Raw genomic sequence first — 14,474 nt, 5'->3', positions numbered from 1 at the left:
GCTAAGGGGAGCTCAAAATATTACTCTGCCTTTTATTTTCTGACATGATTAAACTTAAGATATAACAACTACTTGGAATTATAGACTGATTCTGATGACTAAGTGGTCTCATGATATCCATCTGAATAAGTTTTAAGAGAAAAGAATTGGGAGTTCCCATTGTGGTGCAGCAGAAATGAATCCGACTAGTATCCATGAGGACTCAGGTTTGATCCCAAGCCTCGCTCAGTTTAAGGATCTGTAGTTGACTGAGCTGCGGTATAGGTCAAAGACGTGGCTCGGATCTGGCCTTCCTGTGGCTGTAGGGTGGCAGCTGCAGCTCTGATTCAGCCCCTAGCCTGGGAACTTCCATATGTCATAGATGCAGCCCTAAAAACCAAAAAATAATAATTAAAAAAAATTTTTTTTAAAGGAGAAAGAAAGAGAGAAAAAGAATAAACCATGGACCACAAATGTTTTTCTAAGGCAGAGATCATCAATGGGTGAAACTAACATTTTGAGAGTAAAAGAAATACATCTGGCTTATAGATACAGCTACCATCACCATGTTGCCTAAAAATAAAAAAAATTTTTAAAGGAGGGGCTATCCCTTGCCTACTCTAGGCAACATGCTTTTTCTTCAGCAATAATGGTTGCTGGGTTTGATAATAAAGTTTATTTGAGGATGGTCTAATTTTTCCCTTTCAGGTCATATATTCACTCTAGTAACTGTTTATAGAGTAGTAGTAGGACTGCCATTGCCATTAAGATCTTTCTGTCCACTAATAATAATCTTCAATAGATAATATCACTTGCAAAATACAAAAAATGATCTTAAGTATCTTATCAATATTGAAAACTGCACATGCCTTCTGAATCGAGCAATTCAGAAATGACAATTCTAGAAATACAGCCTTCAAATAAACTTGTACCTGATGTACACAAAGGGGTATATATAAGAACATGTCTATAATAGCAAAAACTAGAAACATAAGCCCTTTGGTTGGGTGCTAGTTAGATAAACTATAGTATAGAGACACAAAAGAAAACTCTACAGCAATTAAAGTTCCAATGTACCACATCAGGAGGATATATTTATATAAGAAAGAATTTATACACAGCTTGTTCATAAACAGAGTATCTCTGGAAGGATAAAGAAAAAAATTGCTAACAAGGTTGCAGAAGTGGAATACTGACTGAATTGTTTACATTTGGATATATTATCTATTCTACATAATTTTTAAAAAAGAAAACTCTTGAAACTATGAGAGCCAAAGTAAAGAAAAACCCCAACTCATGCTCTGTTACAAAAAAGCATGTTTTGTATCCTCACCCCCATCCCACCAGAAACTTGTGTATGGCAAGAGCAAACGTCCAGGTGAACCAGCAGTATATCTACCACATGTGCGCCGAATAATACCATTTGAAATTACCCCAGCAACTCAACTGATGTTCACACAGCTTAGACTACAAACCTTATGGCTGGCCTATTTGCAAAGTCTGGAGCTATTTTCAATCCCTCGGCTGTGTATCTATCTATGTGTATATTTTTCAATCAACCTTTCCTGCCAGGCAGAGTGCAACATTAGCTGGATTCCAGTAAGGAAGGCAAGGGACAGGGTGAGATAATATGTCAAAACAAGTTCTATAAATACAGCTTTTGGCCTAGTATCTCAAAAAGGAATCAAAACAGCTCAAGCTTAAGTAGAAAAATCCTACAGTCCTGCAATATCTTACTTGAAGGCTCTAAAGAACAGAAGAGGCCAGGGATCTTGAATTTTGTTTCTCACACCATATCTTGTCTCCTTCCTAATCTGAGGGATTAAGATCAAATTGTAGGTATATTTCCAAGTCAGCATCTCCCTGCCTCTTCCCTTATCCTACCCTATCCCACATGCTACCAAGTCCATCAACAGCCTCTCACTGAGCTTACTCCAATTCTTAGGCCAACAAGCCCAACACACATAACCTACAACAGCTCTTCCACGGCACTTAGCATCTAACTTCTGTCATCTCCAAAATCCTTGACCAAGCAGCCAGGAACCCTGCCTGTACCATCTGCCCCAACCTCAACCCAAATACATGGGCACTCAAGCAGGATGTTTCCATATGGTCTTGTTTCAGAAGGTCTGTCCTGTTCTACTGAAAAGCAGGAAACTTTATTCAATTTCTCTCCATTCTTAACATCATGATCCTACAAATCCAGAAATCACTTATTTCTGTGGAGATGCTTCCTAAGATAGTTAGGTTTTATGCCAGAAAGTACAAAAATTACACCTTTGCTTCAGCCAATCAGGGTGTGTGTTCAGGGTGGCTTGATTCATCCAACGGATACACAGCACTAGGGCAAATTCTAAATTATCTCCTTAATACTGTCACATTTTTAAAAAGTGACTTCAATTAGCATGCTTTCATCACTCTCAAATTGTGCTCCTAAAAGTGTTTCTCACATTTAAATATCCATTTATACGATCTCTGTCACCCCCTTCAAATTACTCCTAAAAAAAAATCCCACTGTTCCACAAAATTAAACCTGTCAGTGCTTTGACTTCATTTTTATAAAAACAAGCTCTTTATAATATGGAACATCTATCCATCAAAAACACACACGGAGAACATCCACTCTATACCTAGGACTAGAGAGGACACAAAAAAGGCCCAATCCCTGTCCTTGTTCTAAAGACTTGACTTAAGAAACTAAAAACAGGAGGTTCCCAGGTGGCATGGCAGGTTAAGGATGCAGGATTGCCACAGCTGTGGTGTAGGCTACAACTGTGGCATGGGTTCAATCCCTGGCCGGGAACTTCCAGATGTCGTAGGTGCAAACAAAAACAAAAATAAAACACAGGACAGCATATATATGAGGGAAAGTCTATATAGTAAGGGGAAATTGTCATCAATTCAAGAGAGACAAACACCTCAGGAAAGCTGGTTCTTATTTCCCTGTCTAAATCAAACGTTTGTGCTATTTAATAACATTGTCTTGACAAAAAAAAAAAAAAAAAAAGGAGTTCCCATCGTGGCGCAGTGGTTAACGAATCCAACTAGGAACCATGAGGTTGCGGGTTCCATCCCTGGCCTTGCTCAGTGGGTTAAGGATCCGGCATTGCCGTGAGCTGTGGTGTAGGTTGCAGACGCGGCTCGGATCCTGCGTTGCTGTGGCTCTGGCATAGACCGGTGGCTACAGCTCCGATTCGACCCCTAGCCTGGGAACCTCCATATGCCGTGGGAGCGGCCCAAGAAATAGCAAAAAGACAAAAAAAACAAACAAACAAACAAAAAAAAACAAACCATTGTCTTAAGACAGAATAACATTTTTTCTATCCTCTACCAAAATATCTCAGCCCCTCAATAATTCACCCATCATTTCTTTTAAACACATATCCCTGTCATCCTGCTACACTCACAAAGATTATAGCTAATGGACTAGGCAAATTCGCCAGTTTTCTCTTCTGATGCCCCCCATGAAGGAATTTCCTAAAGACGTGTAGTGCAGGGACCAAGAATTAAAGAAGCTAAATTTAACTCTGCTTTCAATATCTTCTAGTCTGGCACTAACAGAGATAAACTAGTAATTTTAGTTATGCTCCACAGACTCCCTATATGCCTTCCAGCTCTTTATCATCAATAAATGAATTAGGAGTTCCTGTCGTGGCGCAGTGGTTAACGAATTCGACTAGGAACCATGAGGTTACGGGTTCGGTCCCTGCCCTTGCTCAGTGGGTTGACGATCCGGCGTTGCTGTGAGCTGTGGTGTAGGCTGGCAGCTACAGTTCCGATTAGACCCATAGCCTGGGAACCTCCATATGCCACGGGAGCAGCCCAAGAAATGGCAAAAAGACAAAAAAAAAAAATTCAAAAAAAAAAAAAGAATTAGTTGACAGTGACCTGCAACACCAAGTCAATAATGTAGTCATCTTCAGAAGGAAATTCTTAACTGAAATTGGGTTGACTGATTCATGATTCACTCATTTCCAAATAAAATTCAAAATATGTTAATAAAACTGACTATAAGCCTATAATACATCCTACTCAGACTTTGGAGCCACACCACTGATCCTAATCCCAGTTTTGAGTTTAGCCAGGTTTAGCTTTGAGTAAGTTGTTTAACTTCTTTATACCAGTTTCCTACTTGGTAAATGGCTATAGTAACTACCTACTTTAGAAGGTGTTTATTAGAATTTAAAAAATTAGGAGTTCCTGCCGTGGTGCAGCAGGTTAAGGATCTGACATGTCTCTGTGGCAAGGTGGGTTTGATACCCAGCCCAGCGTAGGAGGTTAAGGATCCAACTGTTGCTCGGATCTGATCCCTGGCCAGGGACTTCCATTTGCCACGGGTGCAATTTAAAAAAAATAATAATAATAAGGTTTAAAAAAATTTATACATGCAAAGCATTGAGAACAGTGCCTGACACACAGAAAGTACTCAATAAACTTTTGCTATCATTATTACTCCAGGCACTAAGGTTGGTGCCTATGATGGGAAATGATGAGTCTCCAAAATTTTGACAAGATGATTGTCTCTCTTCAAAATGGAGTATCTAAGTAGATTATTCAGAAATACCACCTATTAGAAAGAGAGTACAGATAACAAGAAAGTGACTGGCTGACATCTTCAACTGGACCTGTTAGCATCCAGTGTAAGTGTAACCTTCATTACAAAACACTGAACCATTTGTTCTAAGAGCACTTACTTATTTATAAACATTCATTACCCTCTCACACCAAAAAGGATTTATGGAAGCTTTCAAAATGCATACAATAAAAAATTACAAATAAAATGAAGCCATGGAAATGTTTTTAAAAGTTCAAGAACAAAGGGAAAGCTGAAATAGAGATGAGCTAACCACAGTGTCCTTTACTGGGGTGGGAGCTGTAAAATCAGAGAGCTGCTACTGATTTTAATCTCCAATGACAGACCCTAAAGAGGGTGTATAGTGATTCATGATATAAGTGCGAAAACATTAATAGAATGGTAAAATAAGACAGGCACTAAGCTGCCAAGGGGAAAGTGAGGCTGACTTACTGCCACACTCAACAGAATTTTAGAAAGTCATTAAGTAATGCAGGACCCATGACAGACTCAGCACCAGGTCCTAGGCCCTAAACAAACACACCTGAAGCCAACAATGAACAAGTCACAGAACAGACTCCTAAGGGATGCAAAGGCAGAACACATCAGCAAATGGTCACATAGAACTCTGCAACCATATCACACAGCTATAGAGGAGGCTGCCTCAGTGAATGTATTTCTCCAGCACTTAAAAGTCCTTTTCTCTCATCGGCCACAGCTACAAATATGTGCAGAGAACTGTCTCATCCCTCCTCAGCTGACAAGTTCTATTCCCAACTCTGCATGCTTATTATGACTCATGGGGGAATGGGAGAGGGGAGTAAAAGCAAAATGTAAAACAGAGAAACCAATTTGAATTTAGACTTAAGTTGATCAAGGGTGAGGAATTCATTTCTGTCTAATTAGAGTATCTCAAAACAAAGCAAGAAAGTACTCCTTAAATATATAACAAACCCAGTACTCTCTGGAAATAGCCTGAAATCTGTCTACATGTCATGTCCCGTACTATTCCTTAAATAGACATGACACCAAAAAACATCACAAGCCTTCTGTAAAGCCAAACTTTACAAAGCACTCTGAATCAGTGCAGGGCATAGGCCGCTGCAAAGCCCAAAGCCATGGGGTATTTATCACAGTTCCTTTTCCAGCAAAAGGCCAAGGGAAGAGGCTTAAGTCCTACTGCACCCTCTTCCAAAGATGTGTATGTTATCATTTCTTAAGGGAGCAGAGGTGTCTCACCTTTTACGTTCAAATCTTAATTTGTATGCTAGGAGTGGAATTCATTTCCACCCCTAAGAACTAGGCTCTTTGTGAACAGTGAAAAACAAAAGGGAAAAAATACTACTACTTTAATGAGCTAAGTTTCTAAGAGAACCCAAAGACCATTTCTGACACTATGTTACCGGTCTGGCATCCTTTACCTTAAAAAAATCTTTGTTAAATAATACAAATTTGCCCCTCATCCCATCCCCAAGGTTCTGAAACATTCTCTACCTTATATAATTGGCAAAACAAAACAAAGAAGACAAATAGGTCACCTCTTTAACTTGAAAAACTCAGTCCTCCACAGAAATGAACACAGACAGACAGATGGATGCACGTAAAAACACAAATTTCGAGCCCTGGCTGAGCCCTGAGCAGGCCTCAGCTAGAATGGACGCACAGGGCAGCTGCTCGGCCGAGCTAGTGGGCTGCTCCTGCTGCTGCTGTACAAATATAGAAAGCTGAAAAGTGGAACAGCAGCTTCAGCAGAACAGATCCTGCTCCGTGCTCAGAGAGGGAGGAGCAGGGACCTGAACAGCTTTCTCCATACATGGTTGCCGAAAGGGATCCATTAGTGAAAGCTCAATTATCTCACACACATGCACTGTGTTCACATGCTCCAGACAAAAAACAGAAACACACAGGCTGGTACTTGAGGAAAGGTTTGAGATTCTATTTCAGTCAAGGAACTTCTCAATAATTTCAGACACTTACACCAAGAATCCCTCTGCCACAGGAAACAGAAAAGAAACTAAAAAAAAAAGGAAAGAAAGAAAAAAGAGAATAAAAAATTGCTGTCTCTGGCGTAGGCCGGTGGCTACAGCTCTGGCTGGACCCCTAGCCTGGGAACCTCCATATGCCTTGGGAGCGGTCCTAGAAAAAGGCAAAAAGACCAAAAAAAAAAAAAAAGACAAGACACTAAAAACTTTACTAGGTCAAGTCAAGTCCTTACCAGATCAGTAGCAGCCATGAGGCTTAATTTATCATTTAAATTCTGGAATTTAGTATACAAAAAAGGTTATTCTGCATTTGTGGGGAGGATCCTAAGCTTCATGGGTCCTTTGCTGTTTTCAGAAAGAAGGTCTTATTCCAACTTTCAGGCTATGTTTTTTTGTTTGTTTATTTTTTTTTTGTTTTTTAGGGCCACACCTGGGGCACATGGAAGTTCCCAGGCTAGAGGTTGAATCCTATAGCTGCTGGCCTACTCCACAGCCACAGCAACACTGGATCTGATCCTCGTTTGTGACCTACACCACAGCTCACAGCAATGCCGGGTCCTTAACCCACTGATCAAGACCAGGGATCGAACCTGCATCTTCAGGGATACCAGTCAAATTCATTACCACTGAGCCACAATGGGAACTCTCAAACTATGTTTTGACTTTTTTTTTTTCTGATTTACAAGTTAAAATAAACTTTTAAAATATATTTCCCAGGATGGTTTATATAATCAGAAGCCAAATGTTTATGTTTTAAAAATTACTTTGCTTAGAACAATTCATTCAGATTCATCTCAACATGAAGTACATGAAAAGCTTAATTTCTGGCCAAAGTGAACTCTCCAAAGATAAGAAATACATGGTTTAGGGGGGAAAAAAAGGGAATCAAAAACAGAAAGAAAGAAAATGGTTGGATGATTGATGGGCTCAAATGATTCTGTACTTTAGCCCTCAATGAATCAACCAAGTATTTACTGTACACTGTGTGTGTGTGTTTGTGTGTTTATTCAGTATCATGGGGGCTGAGTGCGAACATAAACCACAGTATCACTGATCTCCAATCTTATAATCTAATTACTGGGTAACATTAACACATGAGATAATAAAGGCTGATAGTGTATGACTAGCACTAAAGTGTGGGGTACAAACAAACTATATATGCTATGCAAAATTAAGAGAAAAAAAGACTGAGGACAGGCAGATCTAGATCTTCCAAAGGTACCACCTACCAGCACTCTAAGAACAATTGCAATGTAAGGACACAGGGATGTGGACTAGATGATTTTTAAGGTCCCTCCACTTCTGAAATTTTGAGTCCATAATTTTATTTTATTGCTTTTTATGGCCACATCTGTGGCATATGGTGGTTCCCAGGCTAGGAGTCAAATGAGAGCTGGATTTCCTGGCCTATGGCACAGCCACAGCCACACAGCATCCGAACCGAGTCTTCGACCCACACCACAGCTCAGAGCAACACCGGATTCCTAACCTACTGAGCGGGGCAAGGGATCAAACCTGCATCTTCATGGATACTAGTCTGGTGCGTTACTGTTGAGCCACGATGGGGACTCCTGAGTCTGTAATTTTAAAATGTAAAGTAATTTAAACCAAAATGTTTCACAGAGTGTGAGATTAATCCCACATTGCTTATGGAAGCAAAATTAGTTTTAGCTCACTTTAGAGAAAATACATTCTAAGAAACATAAAAATTAAATCAGACCATAATTCAGTTTGTTTTGCTTGTTTGTTGGGGTTTTTGCTGGCTGTCCTGCAGCCTATGAAGTTCCCAGGCCAGGGATCAGATCTAAGCCATGGTTGCAACCTAGGCCGAAGGTACAGCAACACTGGATCTCTAACCCACTGTGCCAGGCCAGAGATCAAACCTGCGTCCCAGCACTCCCAAGATGCCACCGAGTTCCTTGGGCCACAGTGGGAACTCCGCTGCCTAGTCTTTTGAGGAAATTTTATACCACTATTAAAAGGGGGAGGGGGAAAAAATTGCCACAGGGAAACAAAATGGTGGGATAAGAAATGGTGATGCTAGAGTTCCGGTCGTGGTGCAGTGGTTAATGAATCTGACTAGGAACCATGAAGCTGTGGGTTTGATCCCCGGCCTTGCTCAGTGGGTGAAGGATCCGGTATAGCCGTGAGCTATGGTGTAGGTCACAGATGCAGCTTGGATCCTGCGTTGCTGTGGCTCTGGCGTAGGCCAGCGGCTACAGTTCAGATTAGATCCCTAGCCTGGGAACCTCCATACGTGGGTGTGGCCCTAGAAAAGACAAAACAAACAAAAAGAAACGGTGCTGCTGATGTACTCTGAGATTTTCATTACAAAACACTTGCTAAAAGCCATGCAGTCAGGAAGGGGGTAGCTCCCAGGAAGAGAGCACTGCCTAGCTCCTTTCCATCAATGAAATGTTTGGTATGTGTGCACAACCCCTCAGCTCACAGGACACAAATACTCAAACATACTAGGTAGCACCCCAGCAAAATGCTTTCCCTAAAACTTTGAAAAAAAAAACCCAAACCCTTCAAATTCTTAAAATATAACTGGTCCACCATAATTATTTATTGTATAGGCAAATTAACCATTTGAAATTTTCTTAGCCCTTCGTAGGTAATGCAGTAATGATAAGTGCAAGATGCCAAATTATAGCAAACCTGACTTCTCAATCCCACCACCTACATCTCCTAGAGCAAGACAGAGCCTTGTCCACACTGTTTCATGTGCTGAAAAAGAAAAGAACATAGCAGGATTCCAGGAGAGGTATTTTTATGTCGCACAAAACAAAGACATGCAAATGTTCAATATTTTATTTAAAATCTCTTGGAGTTCCCAATGCAGTGTGTTAAAGGATCTGGTGTTGCCACAGCTGCAACTGTAGCTAAGATCTGATCGCTGGCCCAAGGAGCTCCATATGCATGGACAAAAAAGAGAGGAAAAACAAAAAAAACCTGTTAACTGTGCTAAGAGGTTAAATATATAAGTGGCTTATATATTTAATTTTTCTGAGCAGGCTTGTTAAAGCAACACTGATTTCCTAAAGCATAACTTATTGTGGACTACTATGCTACTTTCTGAGCAAGATCAGAGCACTTATTGCCCATTAAAGTTATTTATGTAAAAATAAAGAACTATGGAATTTCTATTGTGGCTCAGCAGGTTAAGAACCCAACATAATGTCCATGAAGATGTGGGTTCAATCTCTGGCCTCACTCAGTGGGTTAAGGATCTGGCATTGCCACAAGCTGTGACACAGGTTGAAGATGTGGTTCGGATCTAGCATTGCTATGGCTACAGTGTAGGCCTGCAGCTGCAGCTCGAATTTGACCCCAGCCCAGGAACTTCCAAATGCTATAGGTGCAGGCATAAAAAAAAAGAAAAAAAAAGAGAAAAGAAAAATAAAGAACCAGAGTTCTCCTGTAGCAGAGCAGATTAAGAATCTGGTGTAATCGCTGCAGGGGCCTGGGCCACTGCTGTGGCACAGGTTCGATCCCTGGCCTGGGAACTTCTTCGTGCTGGAAAAGAATAATAATAAAAAAAAGAACACAATGCAGGAGTTCCAGTCGTGGCTCAGCGGAAACCAATCTGACTAGGATCCACGAGGACACAGGTCTGATCCATCACCTCACTCAGTGGGTTAAGAATCCAGCGTTGCCATGAGCTGTGGTATAGATCAAAGACACAGCTTGGATCTAGAGTTGCTGTGGCATAGGCCAGAGGCTATGGCTCCAATTGGACCCCTAGCCTGGGAACCTTCAATGCCATGGATATGGCCCTAGAAAGACAAAAAAAAAAAAAAACCAAAAAACCACAAAGCACAACACAACTGTATATACCAAGGGTGATTAATAAAGTATAACCACAAAATCAAAATGGCTATATACACCTACAGCATGGCCTTTGGCAAGTCTTTTTTTTTTTTTTGGTCTTTTTTTGCCTTTTCTTGAGCCGCTCCTGGGGCACACATGGAGGTCCCCGGGCTAAGGGTCCAATTGGAGCTGTAGCCACCGGCCTACGCCAGAGCCACAGCAACTCAGGATCTGAGCTGCATCTGCGACCCACACCACAGCTCATGGCAACGCCCGATCCTTAATCCACTGAGCAAGGCCAGGGATGGAACCCACAACCTCATGGTTCCTAGTCGGATTCGTTAACCACTGCACCATGACGAGAACTCCAGCAAGTCATTTCTTTCCTGTTAACCTGCTTCTTCCAGTGAAAAATGGTATTGGTCCAGATCAGGAGTCCATATCTAGGGTCCACAAACCTACAGAATTCAGATATTTAATGGATTCCATAAACTGTACTATAGTATGTGTAAGATTTTACATATATATGTAAAATATTTTTATGTACAGAGAAATGGGTCCATAACTTTTTACTAGATTTTCAAAGAGGAACCATGATCCAAAACAGGTTTAAGAAACAAAGACTAGAGAGTTCCCATTCTGGCTCAATGGTAGTGAATCCAACTAGTATCCATGAGGACACGGGTTTGAGCCCCAGCCTTACTCTGGGTTAAGGATCCGGCGTTGCCGTGGGCTGTGGTACAGGTTGAAGACGTGGCTCGGATCCTGCATTGCTACGGCTGTGGCATAGGCTGGCAGGATTCGACCCCTAGCCTGGGAACTTCCATATGCCGAGGGTGCAGCCCTAAAAAGACCAAAAAAAAAAAGAAAAGAAAACAATATATACTCTCTTTCATCTATAACACCCTGTAATCTCCTCTTGCACTTCCTAGTACAAAAAGAAGGGAATCTTCATGACTAAAATCAAGTTACCCTGGCTAAATTACTCAAAATAATGTATTCAAATTCAAACCAAATCTGAATTGTTTTTAGAAAACAAACATCACAATGCTTTTTAAAAATATTTTCTGGAGTTCCCGTCGTGGCGCAGTGGTTAGCGAATCCGACTGGGAACCATGAGGTCGAGGGTTAGGTTCCTGCCCTTGCTCAGTGGGTTAACGATCCGGCGTTGCCATGAGCTGTGGTGTAGGTTGCAGACGCGGCTCGGATCCCACGTTGCTGTGGCTCTGGTATAGGCTAGCAGCTGCAGCTCCGATTCGACCCCTAGCCTGGGAACCTCCATATGCCTCGGGAGTGGCCCAAGAAATAGCAACAACAACAACAACAACAACAAAAAGACAAAAAGACAAAAAAATATATATATATATATAAAAAAATATATATATTTTCTAAGTTATTATAAATCAACCACACTTCAATTTAAAATAAATAAATAAATAAAAGCCCAGTACAACAACTGACTCAGGAGAAAAAAATTTATTTTTTCCCTCCAAGCAAATTTTACCACCAAGGGGCTTACATGAGAGTTTGGTAGATGTGCTTAGGGATACTCCAGTAGACAGTTCCCCTCTGACCAGGTGTGCTTTTTTAAGAAGGCAAGGCTTTCAGTTTCCTACTTCTAATTCTATCCTGTAGAAAGTAATAGAAGACAGGCAGAGAAGAAAAAAAGTAGAGCATGGAAGACTGTAATAAAAGAGACTGATAATAGGGAAACATATTGCTTACCCATCCTGTCAGCAAGACGTGATATACAAGAATAGCCACTGCTTAATACCTCAATTTGTAAAAAGTCTATTAGATTTAAAAAAAAAAAAAAAACTAGCCTTCCTCGAAGACAATAAAAGGAAAAAATGTCACTGAACCATTTAATCCTAAAATTTGTAGGTTCTCATAGCAACCTAACTCATCATACTGCACATACTGTATATAAAGCACATATTTAGAGGCTTTAACCAGTAAACTCAGAATGTGACATATGTGCAATGTGGGCGACAACATTATTCTGGGAACTTTAACTTCAAAATCTTCCAACTTTCATTTTGCAGCCTCAAAGATGATATAATAGAGTTAACTATGCAGAAGGTACAAGCTCAAAGAAGAGGTACAAAGAACATAAATAGAAGCAAAGAGATGAAAGACAAGAAAAATCAGGCTATCAGAAAAAGTTTCTGAACATGATTCACCCCCTACTGTGAATCAACCTGTAAATGGAGACTTAAAAAACAAGATTGCTAGTGAGGGCACAGCATTTGGGACTCTCTTTAATGTGGGACCAGACGAAAGAGGACACAGTCACAGAGCAGACCATTTGGTAAAAGTGTTGCTGATTGCAAGGCAGCCAGAAGAAACTGGTATTTTCTCCCTCTCCTTTCTAGGAGCTCATGGAACATGGTTGCTTAGAACTAAAAGCAATATCAAAGCCAAAAGGATGGCTGTGAGGCATGGGAGTTGGGAGACAGAGGCCAGACTTTAAAATAGAGAAGGCAAATAGGGCCACATTTGCAGCGTATAGAGGTTCCCAAGCTAGGGGTCCAATTGGAGCTACAGCTGCTGGCCTACACCACAGCCACAGCAATGCAGGATCAAAGCCGCATCTGCAACCTACACCACAGCTCATGGCAATGCCAGATCCTTAACCCACTAAGCGAGGCCAAGGATTGAACCCACAACCTCATAGTTTCTAATCGGATTTGCTTCCACTGCACCACAACAGGAACTCCGAGGAAATGGCAATCTTTTATGTCACATCATGTCTCACTAAGAAACCAAAGAAAGAGGAGTTCACTGATGGCACCCAACACTGTAACTGCTATCACCCAGGATCAATCCCTGGCCTGGGATCTTCCACATGCCATGGATGTGACAGAAAAAATTAAATTAAATAAAATTAAATAAATAAAATAAAATAATACAAATAGACTCAAAGACATACCATGCTCTTGGATTGGAAGAGTCAATATTATCAAAATGACTATACTACCCAAGGCAATCTACAGTCAATGAAATCCCTATCAAATTACCAAGGACATTTTTCACAGAACTTGAACAAAATATTCTAAAGTTTGTTTGGTAGCACAAAAGACCCAGGACAGCCAAAAATATCCTGAAAAAGAAAAATGGAGCTGGAGGAATCAGGCTCCCCAACTTCAGACTATACTACAAAGCAAAAAATCATCAAAACCGTATGGTACTGGCACAAAGACAGAAATACAGATCAATGGATCAGGATAGAAAGCCCAGCATTAAACCCACACACCTACAGTCAACTAATCTATGACAAAGGAGGCAAGAATATACATTGGAGAAAAGACAGCCTGTTCAGTAAGTGGTGCTGGGAAAACTGGACAGCCACATGTTTATAAGCACCTCCTACCACTCAATACCAAAAAAACAAACAACCCCATCAAAAAATGGGCAGAAGATCTAAACAGACAATTCTCCAAAGAAGACATACAGATGGCCAAAAAACACATGCAAAGATGTCCAACATCACTCCTTATTAAAGAAATGCAAATCCAAACCACTCTGAGGTACCACCTTACATCAGCCAGAATGGCCATCATCAAAAAGTCTACAAACAATAAGTGCTGGAGAGGGTGTGGAGAAAAAGGAACACTAGTACACTGTTGGTGGGATTGTAAATTGGTGCAACCACTCTGGAAAAACAGTATGGGGATTCCTCAGAAAACTAAACATAGAACTACCATTTGATCCAGCAATCCCACTCCTGGGCAGCTATCCAGAGAAAACCACGACTCGCAAAGGCACATGTACTCCAATGTTCATTGCAGCACTATTTGCAATAGCCAAGACATGGAAACAACCTATGTGTCCATTGACAGCGGAGTGGATCAAGATGTGGTATATATACACAATGGAATATTACTCAGCCATTAAAAGGAACGAAATACCAGCATTTTTAGCAACATGGATGGACCTAGAAATTATGCTAAGTGAGGTCAGTCAGACAATGAGACACCAACATCAAATGCTTTCACTGACATGTGGAATCTGAAAAAAAAAGGACACAATGAACTTCTTTGCAGAACAGATACTGACTCACAGACTTTGAAAAACATATGGTTTCCAAAGGAGACAGTTGAGGGGGTGGGGGATATGCTGGGGTT

At 40.8% G+C, this 14,474-nt stretch overlaps 1 protein-coding gene across 21 annotated transcripts in view; it reads right to left on the bottom strand.

Moving 5' to 3' along the window:
- Positions 1-14,474, bottom strand: part of CELF1 (CUGBP Elav-like family member 1) — a 95,430-nt gene that overhangs the window by 55,298 nt on the left and 25,658 nt on the right. The window lies entirely within an intron of this gene.

Source organism: Phacochoerus africanus, chromosome 4, assembly GCF_016906955.1.
Source record: "Phacochoerus africanus isolate WHEZ1 chromosome 4, ROS_Pafr_v1, whole genome shotgun sequence".
Taxonomy (NCBI): Eukaryota; Metazoa; Chordata; class Mammalia; order Artiodactyla; family Suidae; genus Phacochoerus; species Phacochoerus africanus.
Note: the sequence above shows the minus strand (reverse complement) of the source record. Positions and strands in the feature narration are given on the sequence as shown.